Raw genomic sequence first — 14,882 nt, forward strand, 5'->3', positions numbered from 1 at the left:
TTCTCTCAGGCTCTGCCCTGGCAGGTGCTCTTCCCATACCAACAAGTAGGAATTGCTTCGCTTCTCCCCAGAAGGAAACGTGCATTATTGGTAAATATCCTTGGAGTCCCTTTTCTATATATTTAAGTACATATCTCCGCATACAGCTTTTTTTTTTTTTTTGAGGTGGAGTCTCGCTCTGTCACCCTGGCTGGAGTGCAGTGGCACCATCTCAGCTCACTGCAACCTCCACTTCCCGGGTTCAAGCGATTCTCCTGCTTCAGCCCCCTCTAGTAGCTGGGATTACAGGCACCTGCCACCACACCCAGCTAATTTTTGTATTTTTTAGTAGAGATGGGGTTTCACCATGTTGGCCAGGCTGGTCTCGAACTCCTGACCTCAGGTGATCCACCCACCTCAGCCTCCCAAAGTGCTGAGATTACAGGCATGAGCCACTGCGCCTGGCCTTGCACGCAGCTTTTATAATGAGGATCTTATTCTTTACTATTTTGCATAAATCTACCACCTGGCAAGATTCTTGTCCATTCTTCTGCATTATTATCTATGCCCATATCTCATTTTATTCTCTACTAGCCTTTTCCTCCAATTTTATTAAGCTGAAACTGACAAATGAAAGTTATGTATATTTACAGTGTACAACATGTTTTGATATATGTGTAATACAATTGTGGAGGCTGGGCTCGGTGGCTCACGTCTTCTTTTCCATTTGGGAAAAATATATATATACACACACACACACACACACATATATAAATATATATAATCACATACATATATAAATATATATACACACACACACATATATATAAATATATTTATATTTGAGGGATTCCTTTTGTGCCCACAAAGATTTTTCTCCATTTGCACAAACTTGTATTTGGCCTCCTCGGGTGTAACACGATGTACAGCAAAGCGACCCTTGGTGTCATAGATCAGACAGAAATTCTCTCCCCTCTTGTCAATGCTGCTGATATCCATGAATCCAGCAGGGTAGGTTATATCAATACAAACCCTGCCGTCGATCTTCATGAACCGCTGCATGCAAATCTTCTTTACTTCATTTCCTGTCAGGGCATACTTAAGTCTGTTCCTTAGGAAAATGATGAGGGGGAGACACTCTCTCAACTTGTGGGGACTGGTAGATGAACGAGGAGCAAACACACCGCTCAATTTATTCAGCATCCAAGCTTTGGAGCTGCTACCTGCTTCGGATGCTTCTTGGGACCACGAGCCATGGCTGCATTAGGCAAGGAAAGACGACCTCCGTCTTCCGGTGTGCGTAGAAATTGGGGCCCTAATTTTTATATTTTGTAGACACAGGGTCTCCCTATGTTGCCCAGGCCGGTCTTGAACTCCTGGGCTCAAGCTATCCTCCTACCTCGGCCTCCCAAAGTGCTGGGATGAGCCAGCACAGGCATGAGCCACCGTGACCAGTCTTTTCTCTTTTTTTTGTAAATACAGACAAGGTCGTGCTCTGTTTCCCAGGCTGGAGTACAGTGGCACAATCGTAGTTTGTTGCAGCCTCCAACTACTGGGCTCGAAGGATCTTCCCACCTCAGTCTCCCAAGTAGCTGGAATTACAGGCTTGAGCCACCACGCCCAGCATGCATTTTTTAACATCTGGGGAAAAGTCCACCTTATGATGGAATGTAAGTTAGTTGATAGATAGAAACGATAATTTTCTCTTGTGGTAGGAGACCAAGATTCGTAGGATTTGTTATTCTAGTAACCAAGAAAATATTCCAGGATAATTTAGAATTTTCATTTTATCAGATGGCAGCAAATCTATGAGACACTCCACTCCCCAAGTGTGGTGAGTAAGGGAAAGTCTTGTGAGCCTGCATAGCCCATCCAGGAGACAGGTAACAAAAGCACTGGCACATAAACCATGACCAGGAGAACCCAGGGCATGGGCATGATTTCTGCTTCCTGGGTCTAGCTTATTTTTATTTTTATTTTTTGACATGGAACCTCTTGTCACCCAGGCTGGAGTGCAGTGGCACGATCTCGCTCACTGTAACCTCTGCCTCCCAGGTTCAAGTGATTCTCCTGCCTCAGCCTCCCGCATAGCTGGGACTACAGGTGAGCTCCCCCATGCCCGGCTAATTTTTTTGTATTTTTAGTAAAGACGGGGTTTCACCATATTGGCCAGGCTGGTCTTGAGCTCCTGACCTCGTGATCTGCCTGCCTCAACCTTCCAAAGTGCTGGGATTACAGGCGTGAGCCACCGCACTGGCCGGGTCTAGCTTATTGAAAGGTGACTTGGTACCAATGTTTAAATAAAAGCAACCAAAATGATGAATACTCTGTTACTCACAGGTTCCGGGTTACTCAGGCACAGGGTCATAGCACCTACACAGATAAGTGGTGGAAGCAGAGGCTTCCCTTTTGTCACCCAGGCTGGAGTGCAGTGACGCAATCTCGGCTCATTGCAACCTCCGCCTCCCAGGTTCATGCAATTCTCCTGCCTCAGCCTCCCGAGCAGCTGGGATTACAGGCGCCCACCACCATGCCCAGCTAATTTTTGTATTTTTAGTAGAGAGGGGGTTTCGCCATGTTGGCCAGGCTTGTCTCGAACTCCTGATATCAAGTGATCCACCCACCTCAGCCTCCCAAAGAGCTGGGATTACAGGCAGGAGCCACCAGGCCCGGCCTTGTTAGCATGTCTTAACCCTTTCCTAGGCACCTAGGATAAGGGTTTTCCTGTCAATCCACAAACATCCATTGAGCACCTACCATACACTCTCACAATTACAGGCATTGGGCGTAGAGCAGTAAACAAAATAGACTTAGTGCCCAACCCTGTGGAGTTTCTGGTCTACTGGGGTATTGCACGCCTTAGTCGTGGCTACTCAGGAAGTTGATGGGGGAGGATCACTGGAGCCCAGGAGGTTGAGGCTGCAGTGAGCCATGATTGTGCCACTGCACTCCAGCCTAGGTGACAAAGTGAGGCCCTGACTCAAATATATATATATATACACACACACACACACACACGATATATATAATATATAAAATAATTACATCCATATATTTATATTATATATACACACACCATATATATACATACATGTGCTACAACATGTGAAAGAGTGATGGAGGAGGGAAGATATTGCAAATAAAAGAATCAGCATGTGTCTTGCTGTGCAACTTTAACTTGAGGAATTTCACCTACTCCCTAGCAGTATGATTGTGGATTAGACAGCCGCTCATGACCGCATTTTTTCCATCAATGAAGTACTAACAATCACAGCGCGTTGCTAGCCCCAAAGGTGCATCATTTCTAGCTAATGAATAGGGACCACCCAGAACGCTGGAGAAATGACTGCGACCTCCCTTCGCTGGTCCTGAGGCCCCGCATGCTCCCCAGCACCCCGGCTGGGCTCTGGCTCCCTAATCCTGCTGCGAACCCTAACCCAGAGCTTTATCTCTGGGAAGTGTGGTTAGGAGAGGTGGGAAATTAAACTCTCTGGGTGTTGTCTCAACATTATTTATTTGCTAGAAGCACGTGTCCTCTTGATAATAATACCAATTTCAATTAAGTGATCTGGTACTGGCATAGGGTAATCAGAAAACTTAATAAAATAGAATAAGGCGCCGGGCGCGGTGGCTCACGCCTGTAATCCCTGCACTTTGGGAGGCCGAGGCGGGCGGATCACGAGGTCAGGAGATCGAGACCATCCTGGCTAAGACGGTGAAACCCCGTCTCTACTAAAATACAAAAAACTAGCCGGGCGAGGTGGCGGCGCCTGTAATCCCAGCTACTCGGGAGGCTGAGGCAGGAGAATGGCGCGAACCCGGGAGGCGGAGCTTGCAGTGAGCCGAGATGGTGCCACTGCACTCCAGCCTGGGCGACAGAGTGAAGACTCCGCCTCAAAAAAAAAAAAAAAAAAATAGAATAAGGCATTTAGAATTCCATCCACATATATATGGGGGTTTGGTAAATGGTAAAAGGTACTATTTCCCATTGGTGGAGAAATAACAAGTTATACAATAAATGACATTAAGGAGAAGCATTTTAGGGAAATTTTAAGTTCCTTATTCCAAAAAAAGACTACAGTTGTCCCTCAGTATCCATGGGGCATTGGTTCCAGGACTCTTCTCGGGCACCAAAATCCATGGATGCTCAAGTCCCTTACATAAAAATGGTGTAGTATTTGCATGTAACCTACCACACATCCTTCTGTATACAGTTAACGTTCTTAGAAACTTTGACTTAAAGGGAAAGGATGTATAAACAAAACCATTTGTTTTCCCATCAATGATATAATGAAACAATGTTGAATGAAAGAATGTTGGCCAGGCACAGTGGCTCATGCCTGCAATTCCAGCACTTTAAGAGGCTGAGGCGGGCGGATCACCCGAGCTCAGGAGTTCCAGACCAGCCTGCCCAACATGGTGAAATCCCGTCTCTACTAAAAAATATAATAATTAGCCTGGCACGGTGGCGGACGCCTGTAATCTCAACTACTCAGGAGGCTGAGGCAGGAGAATTGCTTGAACCTGGCAGGTGGAGGTTGCGGTGAGCCAAGATAGCACCACAATGCACTCGAGCCTGGGTGACAGAGCAAGACTCTGTCTCAAAAAAGAAAAAAAAAAAGAGTGTTATTTAAGGACCTGCTGTGCAGTCGTTAGCTTTAATACCTAATACAATGCAAATGCTATGTAAATAATTGTTATACTGTATTGTTTAGAGAATAATAACAACAAAAAATGTCCATGTTCAGTATAAACACAACCATCCTTTTTTATTTCTAGTAACTTCCACCTGCAGTTGCTTGAATCCATGGATGAGGACCCCATGGATATGGAGGGCTCGCCGTTTAGATATAGCAAAGAGCTAAAGGTATGAAAATATGTTAGGAAGAGAAAGTGTTTAAGGCCAGGTGCAGTGGCTCACACCTGTAATCTCAGTGCTTTGGGCGGCCAACAGAGGAGGCCTTGAGGAGGCCTTGAGGTGGAGGCTTGCTTGAGCTCAGGAGATTGAGACCAGCCTGGGCAACATGGTGAGATCCTGTCTCTACAAGAAATAAAAATAATTAGCCAGGCATGGTGGCTCACACGTGTAGTCCCAGCTACTGGGGAGGCTGAGGTGGGAGAATTGCTTGAGCCCAAAATGTCGAAGCTGCACTGAGCTATGATCACACCACTGTACTCCAGCCTGGGTTACAGGGCGAGATCCTGCCTCTTAAATTAAAAAAAAAAAAAAAAAAAAAAAAGGTGTAGTAATACACATGATTTTAACACCAAGACTTGAAGAAAGAGGTTGACAAAATTTATTATGTAAACATTTAAAATATGAAATATTTCAGATATGAAAACATAGGAGAAATAATAGAATAACCACATGTGTACACCCTCCCATTACAGAAGTAAAACATTATAGCAAGTTACCACCCAGGCAAGCAGAATTTGGAATATTTCCTTCTGTGCATGTTTTTATTCTGCTTTTTCCCTGGTAGGAATCTATGAATCATAGGTAGGCACAAAACTTGATAGAGATTTCTTTTCTAAATTTTTTCATTTTTATATTTATTTATTTATTTTTTTTAGACAAAGTCTTGCTCTGTCACCCAGGCTGGAGTGCAGTGGTGCAATCTTGGCTTACTGCAACCTCCACCTCCTGGGTTCAAGAGATTCTCCTGCCTCAGCCTCCCAAGTAATAGCTGGGATTACAGGCACCCCACCACCACACCTGGCTAATTTTTTTTTTTTTTTTTTTTTTTGTGATGGAGGAGTCTCGCTGTGTCACCCAGGCTGGAGTGGAGGATGGTCTCAATTTCCTGACCTCGTGATCCTCCTACCTTGGCCTCCCAAAGTGCTGGGATTACAGGCGTGAGCTACCATGCCTGGCCTAGATTCTAGTACCTAAATTTTTCCACCCAAGGATACATCCTGGAGATCCTTCTAGGTTGAGACACGTAGCTCTACAACACGCAAATGCAAAACTGCGAGAGGAGCAGGCAATGATGGGGTACGAAGCGCCCACCTTGCTAAATTCTCTGCAGTGTCACCCTCAGTTCTCACCTGGACCTGACCCTCTGGGGGGTTCAGGCTCTTCTCCCCATGACAGATGTGGTCATTGGGGCACAAGAGAATCCACTGGTGTGTGTAGACCATGGGCTCTGAAGAACCCACAGTGAGGGGGAAAAAAGCCGAGACTGGCCAGAATCTGGTGGCTCCCGAGGTGGAGGTGAGCGATTGAAAACCCAGATCCCCTATGGAAATAACAAAGGGTAACATCAGCCCAGGAAATTCAGATCATGCCTCAGAAAAGGTCCTTCCCCTTTCCTGCTGGGAATTGGCCCATTTACGCCAATTGATGGTCTTCCTAAAGTCTAGAGCACTGGTTCTCACAGAGAGGTTCTCTTTGAGTAGTTCTCTTTGATACAACATCAGCATCTCCTGGAAAAATAGTAGAAATGCAAATTGGGCCTCCTCTCCTGGGTTCTTCCCCAGTCAGGAAAAGCTGGGTGTGGGGTTGGGCGGGGAGGAAAAGAACAACCAATAATTTTAAAAAGAAATGCAAATTACAGGGTCCCATTCTAGAACTCCTGAATTAGGAAGTCCTGGTGGGGGATGGGCACAACAGCTCATGCCTGTAATCCCAGCACTTTAGGAGGCGGAGGCAGGTGGATCACTTGAGGTCAGGAGTTCAAGATCAGCCTGGCCAACATGGTGAAACCTCATTTCTACTAAAAATACAAAAATTAGCTGGGCGTGGTGGCAGGCGTCTGTAGTCCCAGCTACTCAGGAGGCCAACGAAGGAGAATCGCTTGAACTCAGAAGGCGGAGGTTGCAGTGAGCCAAGATCATGCCACTGCACCCCAGCCTGGACAATAAATTGAGACTCGGTCTCAAAAAACAAAAACAAACAAACAAAAAAGAGGCCAGGCACAGTGGTTTATGCCTGTAATCCCACCACTTTGGGAGGCCGGGGGTTGGTGGATCACCTGAGGTCAGGAGTTCGAGACCAGCCTGGTCAACATGGCGAAACCCTGTCTCTACTAAAAATACAAAAATTATCCAGGTCTGGTGGCACATGCCTGTAGTCCCAGGTACTCTGGAGGCTGAGGCAGGAGAATTGCTTGAACCTGGGAGGTGGAGGTTGCTGTGAGCTGAGATCACACCATTGCACTCCAGACTGGGAGACAGAGCGAGACTCAAGTCAAAAGGAAAGAAAGAAAGAAATAAAAAGAAGAAAGAGGCCGGGCGCGGTGGCTCAAGCCTGTAATCCCAGCACTTTGGGAGGCCGAGGCGGGCGGATCACGAGGTCAGGAGATCGAGACCATCCTGGCTAACATGGTGAAACCCCGTCTCTACTAAAAATACAAAAAACTAGCCGGGCGTGGTGGCGGGCGCCTGTAGTCCCAGCTACTCGGAGGCTGAGGCAGGAGAATGGCCTGAACCTGTGAGGCGGAGCTTGCAGTGAGCTGAGATCGCGCCACTGCACTCCAGCCTGGGTGACACAGCGCGAGACTCCGTCTCAAAAAAAAAAAAAAAAAAAAAAGAAGAAAGAAAGAAGAGCCGGGTGCGGTGGCTCATGCCTGTAATCCTAGCACTTTGGGAGGCCAAGGTGGGAGGATCACGAGGTGAGGAGTTCGAGACCAGCCTGGCCAACATGGTGAAACCCCGTCTCTACTAAAAATACAAAAATTAGCTGGGTGTGGTGGTGCATGCCTGTAATCCCAGCTACTCAGGAAGCTAAGGCAGGAGAACTGCTTGAACCATGACCCGGGAGGTGGAGGTTGCGGTGAGCTGAGATCATGCCACTGCACTCCACTCTGGGCAGCGAGAGTGAAACTCTGTCCTAGGAAAAAAAAAAAAAAGAAAGGAGAGAGAGAAAGAAGGAAGGAAGGAAGGAAGGAAGGAAGGAAGGAAGGAAGGAAGGAAAGAAGGGAGGAAGGGGAGGAAGGGGAGGAAGAGGAGGAAGGGGAGGAAGGCAAGGAAGGGAAGGAAAGGAAGGAAGAAAAAGAAAGAGAAAAGAAAAGAAAAGAGAGGGAGGGAGGGGAGGGAGGGAGGGAGGAAGGAAGGAAAGAAGGAAGGAAGGAAGGAAGGAAGGAAGGAAGGAAGGAAGGAAGGAAGGAAGGAAGTNAAGGAAGGAAGGAAGGAAGGAAGGAAGGAAGGAAGGAAGGAAGGAAGTTGCAATGGGGTCTCCAGGAAATTCAGACGGGAGCTCCAGCTGGCAACTGCCTCGAATTTCAGATGCTCAAGGTCTTCTCTTTCTGCCAGTGTTCAGTAGTGCGCAGCAGATCATAACTGACATGAACAAGCAGTAGGTGCTCAACAAATACTGTGAATAATTCTGTAAATATTTTCTAAATGCTCACCACGGGCTAGGTCTTTGTATGGTGTCCCAGGTCCTGGGCGTCTGGAGGTACAGTCCAGTGGGGGAAACCTGTAGGGAAAGGACACCTTTCGGAAGCCAGCTCTGATGCTGAGAACCTGACTCTAGCTGACCTCAAAGGGGAACAAGGGGTGGGGTTGGATATGTTCATGCGGAGAAGGAGATTTAGGTGCAATTTCTGCTGCTCTTCAGTGCCTGTGCTAATGTATTTGGACTTATGTATAATAAAATAACTAGTTTTGTTTTTCTTTTTGTTTTAAGACAGGGTCTCTGTTTGTCACATAGGCTAAAGGGCCGTGCTGGGATCACAGCTCACTGCAGCCTCGATCTCCCAGACTCAAGCAATCCTCCTGCCTCAGCCTCCCCAGTAGCTGGGACCACAGGTGTGCATTACCACACCTGGCTAATTTTTTAAATTTTTTGTAGAGACGGGATCTGGCTATGTTGCCCAGGCTGGTCTTGAATTCCTGTGCTCAAGCAATCCTCCTGCCTCAGCCTCCCTAAGTGCTGGATTCCAGGTGTGAGCCACTGCACCCCACCTAGTTTTTTTAATTATAAAAACAAGACATCTGCATGGCCCAGAATGCAAACAAAAACAGGGCAGAAGGACCGAAAATAGAAATTGATTTCTCCATTCCCCCAGCAATTCATCCTAATTTTTATTTATTTTTTATTTTTAAAATTTCTTCAATTTTTAATTTTTTTGAGATGGAGACTCACTCTGTCGCCCAGGCTGGAGTGCAGTGGCACAGTCTCCGCTCACTGCAACCTCTGCTTCACAGGTTCAAGCAATTCTCTTTTTGTATTTTTAATAGAAACAGTGTTTCACCATGTTGGCCAGGCTGGTCTTGAAGTCTTGACCTCAGGTGATCCATCCACCTCAGCCTCCCAAACAGCTGGGATTACAGGCATGAGCCACCGCACCCGGTCCATCCTCATTTTTATACTATTATTTTTTAAATTTTGAAGTCTTGCTGATTTGCAAAATAAATGGCCCCATATTGTGTAACATGCCTGTAGCTAGAAGGCTTTCTTTAGAAACCAAGTTCATAGAGTTTCCTCACCCAAACATGCTTCAGTAGTGACTGAAGTACAGGAATGTTAAAATGTCCTTCTTTGGAACTTCACATAAAGGTAAGCCACAGAGCTTTGTGTGAGTAAAACAACTCGAAGACAAGAAGGCCGGGTGCGTTGGCTCTCACCTGTAATCCCGGCACTTTGGGAAGCCAAGGTGGGAGGACTGCTTGATCCCAGCAGTTCGAGACAAGCCTGGGCAACATGGCGAAACCCCGTCTCTACAAAATCTACAAAAATTAGCTGGGCGTGGTGGTGTGTGCCAGCAATCCCAGCTACTCAGGAGGCTGAGGCAGGAGAATCATTTGAACGCAGGAGGCGGAGGTTGCAGTGCGCCAAAACTGTGCCACTGCACTCCAGCCTGGGTGAGAGAGCGAGAGTCCATCTCCAAAAAAAAAAAAGAAAGAAAGAAAAAGAAAAAAGTTCTGGAAAAAGTTTCAAAAGGGTATATCATGCATCCACGAAGACAGCTACAACCAAAACTGCCAGGCCTCTGAGCCCAAGCTAAGCCATCTTCTCCCCTGTGACCTGCACGTATACAAGACTCAGCCCACTGCACCCAGGTGATTAAAAAGTTTTGTTGCTCACACAAAGCCTGTTCGATGGTCTCTTCACACAGACACACGTGACAAAAACCACGAGAAGTGTTGATGAGAATGACAGACGTGGGGATTATGATGCCACAAGCATCAGTACATTTTTCTAGGGAAAAGGGGCCGGAGCCAGAGTAACCATATGGTTTATCACAGAAGGAAAGGAGCGGTTAGTTCATGAGACACCAACCAGGTGGATCCCAGGAAACCCTGACGTCGATCATCCTACTCCAGTGATTCTCAACCACTGGTGGGGATGGGGTGGGCAATTTGCACTTCAGGGGATGTCTGGGTCTGGAGACATTTTTGGTCGTCACAACGGGGAGGGAGTGATACAGGTATTTAATGGGTAGAGGCCAAGGAAGCTTCTGTAGTATACCCTGCAATGCACAGGACAGCCTCCCAGAACCAAGAATGACTCAGTCCCCAAAGTCAGCAGCGCAGAGGCTGAGAGATCTCCTGGTAGTCAGTCCCGTCACCGGCTTCAGACCAGAGCTGAGGCTAAATTTTCAGGACATTTTTTGGCAGGGGGATGTCAGAATGAAATTTTAAATTACCTCTGTTGCCCAGCTCTGGCAAAACAATCTTAACGTGACCAAGGAAGCACTTGAGCTGTTAACACCAGCATTTACTTACAATGGAATTGTAACCTGCTTAACGTTATTACCTTTTTGTTCAACTTTTGCTTGTTTTAATGCAGTCAGTGTGTGTTTTCTAAAATGACCTCAATATTATCTAAATACAATCTTTTTTAAATGCCAAAGAGGTAACAGATTTAAGTACTTTGCATTTCTAGGCCCTTGTCTAGGCAGTCGTATGAATATCTCTGTGCAAGCATACGTAATGTTAATGTTTGCTTTGTTCTCTAATGCCAGATCCTTGATACCATCTTCAGCTCGGCCTCCTTATTTTTGACACCTGAGAGGCATTCCATTGTATGGATAGACCCTGATGTGTAAGTCAGCAACCCCTCTCTCCTCCATAGACCCTTAGGTTATTCCAGTTTTTCCTGCTTTTACAAAGCGAGATAAAAGAAGTATCCTCTACACACCTGCTGGTTGCATGTTTTTAAAGATGAGGTTCCTGGAGTTCAAACTGCTGAGTCATGGGGTCTGTACAGATTTTAAGTCTTGTTAAAAACTCTTCTATAGTGATTGAAGTTTTAATCCCAGGACCATATATTCCCTTCATCTAAATACATAAATATGTGTGGGTTAATTTCCTCCTGGAACTAGGAGACCCCCGGAGTGAAGACCAAGGCATAGCATTATAATATAGTAACTGTTAAGAGGAGGCACTATTTCATCATGTGCAAAAAAATCCTATCTAATTCAAGGGAGATAATCTTGTGAGGGCCAAGCCCAAAATATGCTAATTACAAAAAAAAAAAAAAAAAAAAGAAAGAAAACCTGTTTGCTGGGGGACATTTGGAACCAGGACCTAGCCAGGCATATAAACCCTACCTGAGAGCGCCCAGTGCATGGCCAGAATTTCTCCCCCGTCTTGTGCCTACCCCGCTGTGGGAGATGGATGCTTATCAAATACAGTGACAATGATGAATGATCTCTTCCTCACCAATTTTTTTTTTTTTCTTTTTCTTTTTGAGACAGAGTCTCACTCTGTCACCAGACTGGAGTGCAGTGGCGAGATGGCTCACTGCAACTTCTGCCTCCCAGGTTCAAGCAATTCTCCTGCCTCAGCCTCCTGAGTAGCTGGGACTACAGGTGCCCACCACCACGCCCAGATAATTTTTGTATTTTTAGTAGAGATGGGGTTTCACCATGTTGGCCAGGATGGTCTCGATCTCTTGACCGCGTGATCCACCTGCCTCAGCCTCCCAAAGTGCTGGGATTACAGGCGTGAGCCACCGCACCCTGTCTCACCAATTCTTGAGTATTTACAGGGAGCGGAGTTCCTGCAGGCAGGTGATGATGAAGGCACAGTGGGAGCAGGCCTTTTGGTTACGGGGTAAGCTCCTGCTGGCTGGAGTGGGACAGCCTCTGAGGCCTCTAGGGCTGTGTCTCAGGAAAAGCAGCCATGGATATAGTTGCTCCCTTTCTAGAACACTTACCTGGGAGCCTGCCATTTCCACGTGGGTCACAAACCTCGGTGAGGATACACTACGCGCTCCCCACTGTTGCTGGCACCACTGCACGGTCGCAAAGGAAGCACACCTTTTGCAGATCCTGGTGGGGCTCCTGATCTAACACAAAAGACAAGTTTTTTGTTTGTTTGTTGGTTTTGCTTTTTGTTTTTTTTGTTTGTTTGTTTTTGGTTGTTTTTCTGAGACAGAGTCTTGCTCTGTCACCTAGGCTGGAGTGCAATGGCACAATCTCGGCTCACTGCAACCTCTGCCTCCCAGATTCAAGTGATTCTCCTGCCTCAGCCTCCCAAGTAGCTGGGATTACAGGCGCGTGCCACCGTGCCCAGCTAATTTTTGTATTTTTAGTAGAGACGGGGTTTCAACATGTTGGCCAAGCTGGGCTCGAACTCCTGACCTCAAGTGATCCGCCCACCTCAGCTTCCCAAAGTGCTGGGATTACAGGTTGAGAGCCACGGCGCCTGGTGGAAGACAGGTTTAATTTAAAAATAACATAAATGTACCATCCACAGTGGCTTAACCCTATGATCACAGCACTTTGGGAGGCTGAGGTGGGTGGATTGCTTGAGGCCAGGAGTTGAGACCAGCCTAAGCAACATGGTAAAACCCTGTCTCTACAAAAAATACAAAAATTAGCTGGGCATGGTGATGCATGCCTGTAGTTCCAATTACTTGGGAAGCTTGAGGAGTAGGATTGTTTGAGCCTAGGAAGTTGAGGCTGCAGTGAACCGATCACACCACTGCACTCCAGCCTGGGCAACAGAACAAGATTCTGTCTCAATTAAAAACATCAAAGGCCGGGCGCGGTGGCTCACGCCTGTAATCCCAGCACTTTGGGAGGCCGAGGCGGGCGGATCACAAGATCAGGAGATCGAGACCATACTGGCTAACACGGTGAAACCCCATCTCTACTAAAGATGGAAAAATTGGCGGGTGCCTGTAGTCCCGGCTACTCGGTCGGCTAAGGCAGGAGAATGGCGTGAACCCGGGAGGCGGAGCTTGCAGTGAGCCGAGATCATGCCACTGCACTCCAGCCTGGGCGACAGAGCCAGACTCCGTCTCAAAACAAACAAACAAACAAAAACCAAAACATCAAAATAGAAACAAATCACACAAATATATAGTTACAAAGTCTGGCATTGTGCTGAGTTGTTCCAGGCAGAAGGGTAGCACCTGGTCTGCTATGCAGCTTTAACTTGGAGAATTCTTCCCAATTAGCCGTGCAGCCCTAAGCATGTCACCCCTTTCACCTATTGAGTAAAAGTAATAAGCATAGCTTCACCTTATGGAACTGTGCCCATGTAATTCATCATCCAAGGAAGGACTCTTTTGAGAATAATAAAAGGACATGGCTGGGCGTGGTGGTTCCCACCTGTAATCCCAGCACTTTGGGAGGCCAAGCGGGTTGGATCACGAGGTCAGGAGTTCACGACCAGCCTGGCCAAGATGCTGAAACCCCATCTCTACTAAAAATACAAAAATTAGCCGGGCGTGGTGGTAGGTGCTGGTACTCCCAGCTACTTGGGAGGCTGAGGCAGGAGAATCCCTTGAACCCAGGAGGCGGAGGTTGCAGTGAGCAGAGATCATGCCACTGCACTCCAACCTGGGCAACAGAGCAAGACTCCATGTGGTGGCACACATCTGTTATCCCAGCTACTCGGGAGGATGAGGCAGGAGAATCGCTTGAACCCCAGGCAGCGGAGGTTGCAGTGAAACAAGATTGTACCACTGCACTCCAGCCTAAGCGACAGAGCAAGATTCCATCTCAAAAAAAAAGGACACTACTAACAATGACAGGGGGCCAGGTGCACTGGCTCACACCTGTAATCCCAGCAATTTGGGAGGCTGAGGCAGGTGGGTCACTTGAGCCCAGGAGTTCAAGACCAGCCTGGCCAACATGGTAAAACCCCATCTCTACTAAAAAAAAAAAAAAAAAAAAAAAAAAAAAAAAGGCCAGGTGCAGTGGCTCACGCCTGTAATCTCAGCACTTTGGGAGGCTGAGGCAGGCAGATCATGAGGTCAAGAGATCGAGACCATCCTGGCCAACATGGTGAAACCCCATCTCTACTAAAAATACAAAAATTAGCTGGGCATGGTGGCATGTGCCTGTAGTCCCAACTACTCAGGAGGCTGAGGCGGGAGAATCGCTTGAACTCGGGAGGCCGAGGTTGCAGTGAGCCAAGTTCGCCCCACTGCCCTCCAACCTGGCAACAGAGCGAAACTCTGTCTCAAAAATAAATAAATAAAAAATTAACTGGGCATGGTGGCATGCACCTGTAATTCCAGCTACTAGACAGGCTGAGGCAGGAGAATCGCTTGAACCTGGGAGGCAGAGGTTGCAGCGAGCTGAGATTGCACCACTGCACTCCAGCCTGGCGATAGAGCAAGACTCTGTCTTAAACAAAGCAAACCAAAACGAAAACAATGACAGGGAAGCATGGTCCCCCTACTCATGTGGGCACACAGTGTGCACACTCCTACACACTCGAAATGGGAAACATTATCCTGATTTTACAGATGAAGACTCAGAGACTCACCCAGAGAACTAACCTGCCCATTCACCTGGCAAGTAGGTGGAGGAGCCAGGATTTTTTTTTTTTTTTGAGACGGAGTCTAGCTCTGTCGCCCAGGCTGGAGTGCAGTGGCCAGATCTCAGCTCACTGCAAGCTCCGCCTCCCGGGTTTACACCATTCTCCTGGCTCAGCCTCCCGAGTAGCTGGGACTACAGGCGCCTGCCACCTCGCCCGGCTAGTTTTTTGTATTTTTT

At 47.2% G+C, this 14,882-nt stretch overlaps 1 pseudogene; it reads right to left on the reverse strand.

Annotated features, from left to right (window-relative positions):
- Nucleotides 1-815: 815 nt before the first annotated feature.
- On the reverse strand, nt 816-1,235 carry LOC112633509 (annotated as a pseudogene).
- Between the last annotated feature and the right edge of the window lie 13,647 nt (nt 1,236-14,882).

This window comes from Theropithecus gelada, chromosome 10 (genome assembly GCF_003255815.1).
Source record: "Theropithecus gelada isolate Dixy chromosome 10, Tgel_1.0, whole genome shotgun sequence".
In the NCBI taxonomy this organism is placed as follows: Eukaryota; Metazoa; Chordata; class Mammalia; order Primates; family Cercopithecidae; genus Theropithecus; species Theropithecus gelada.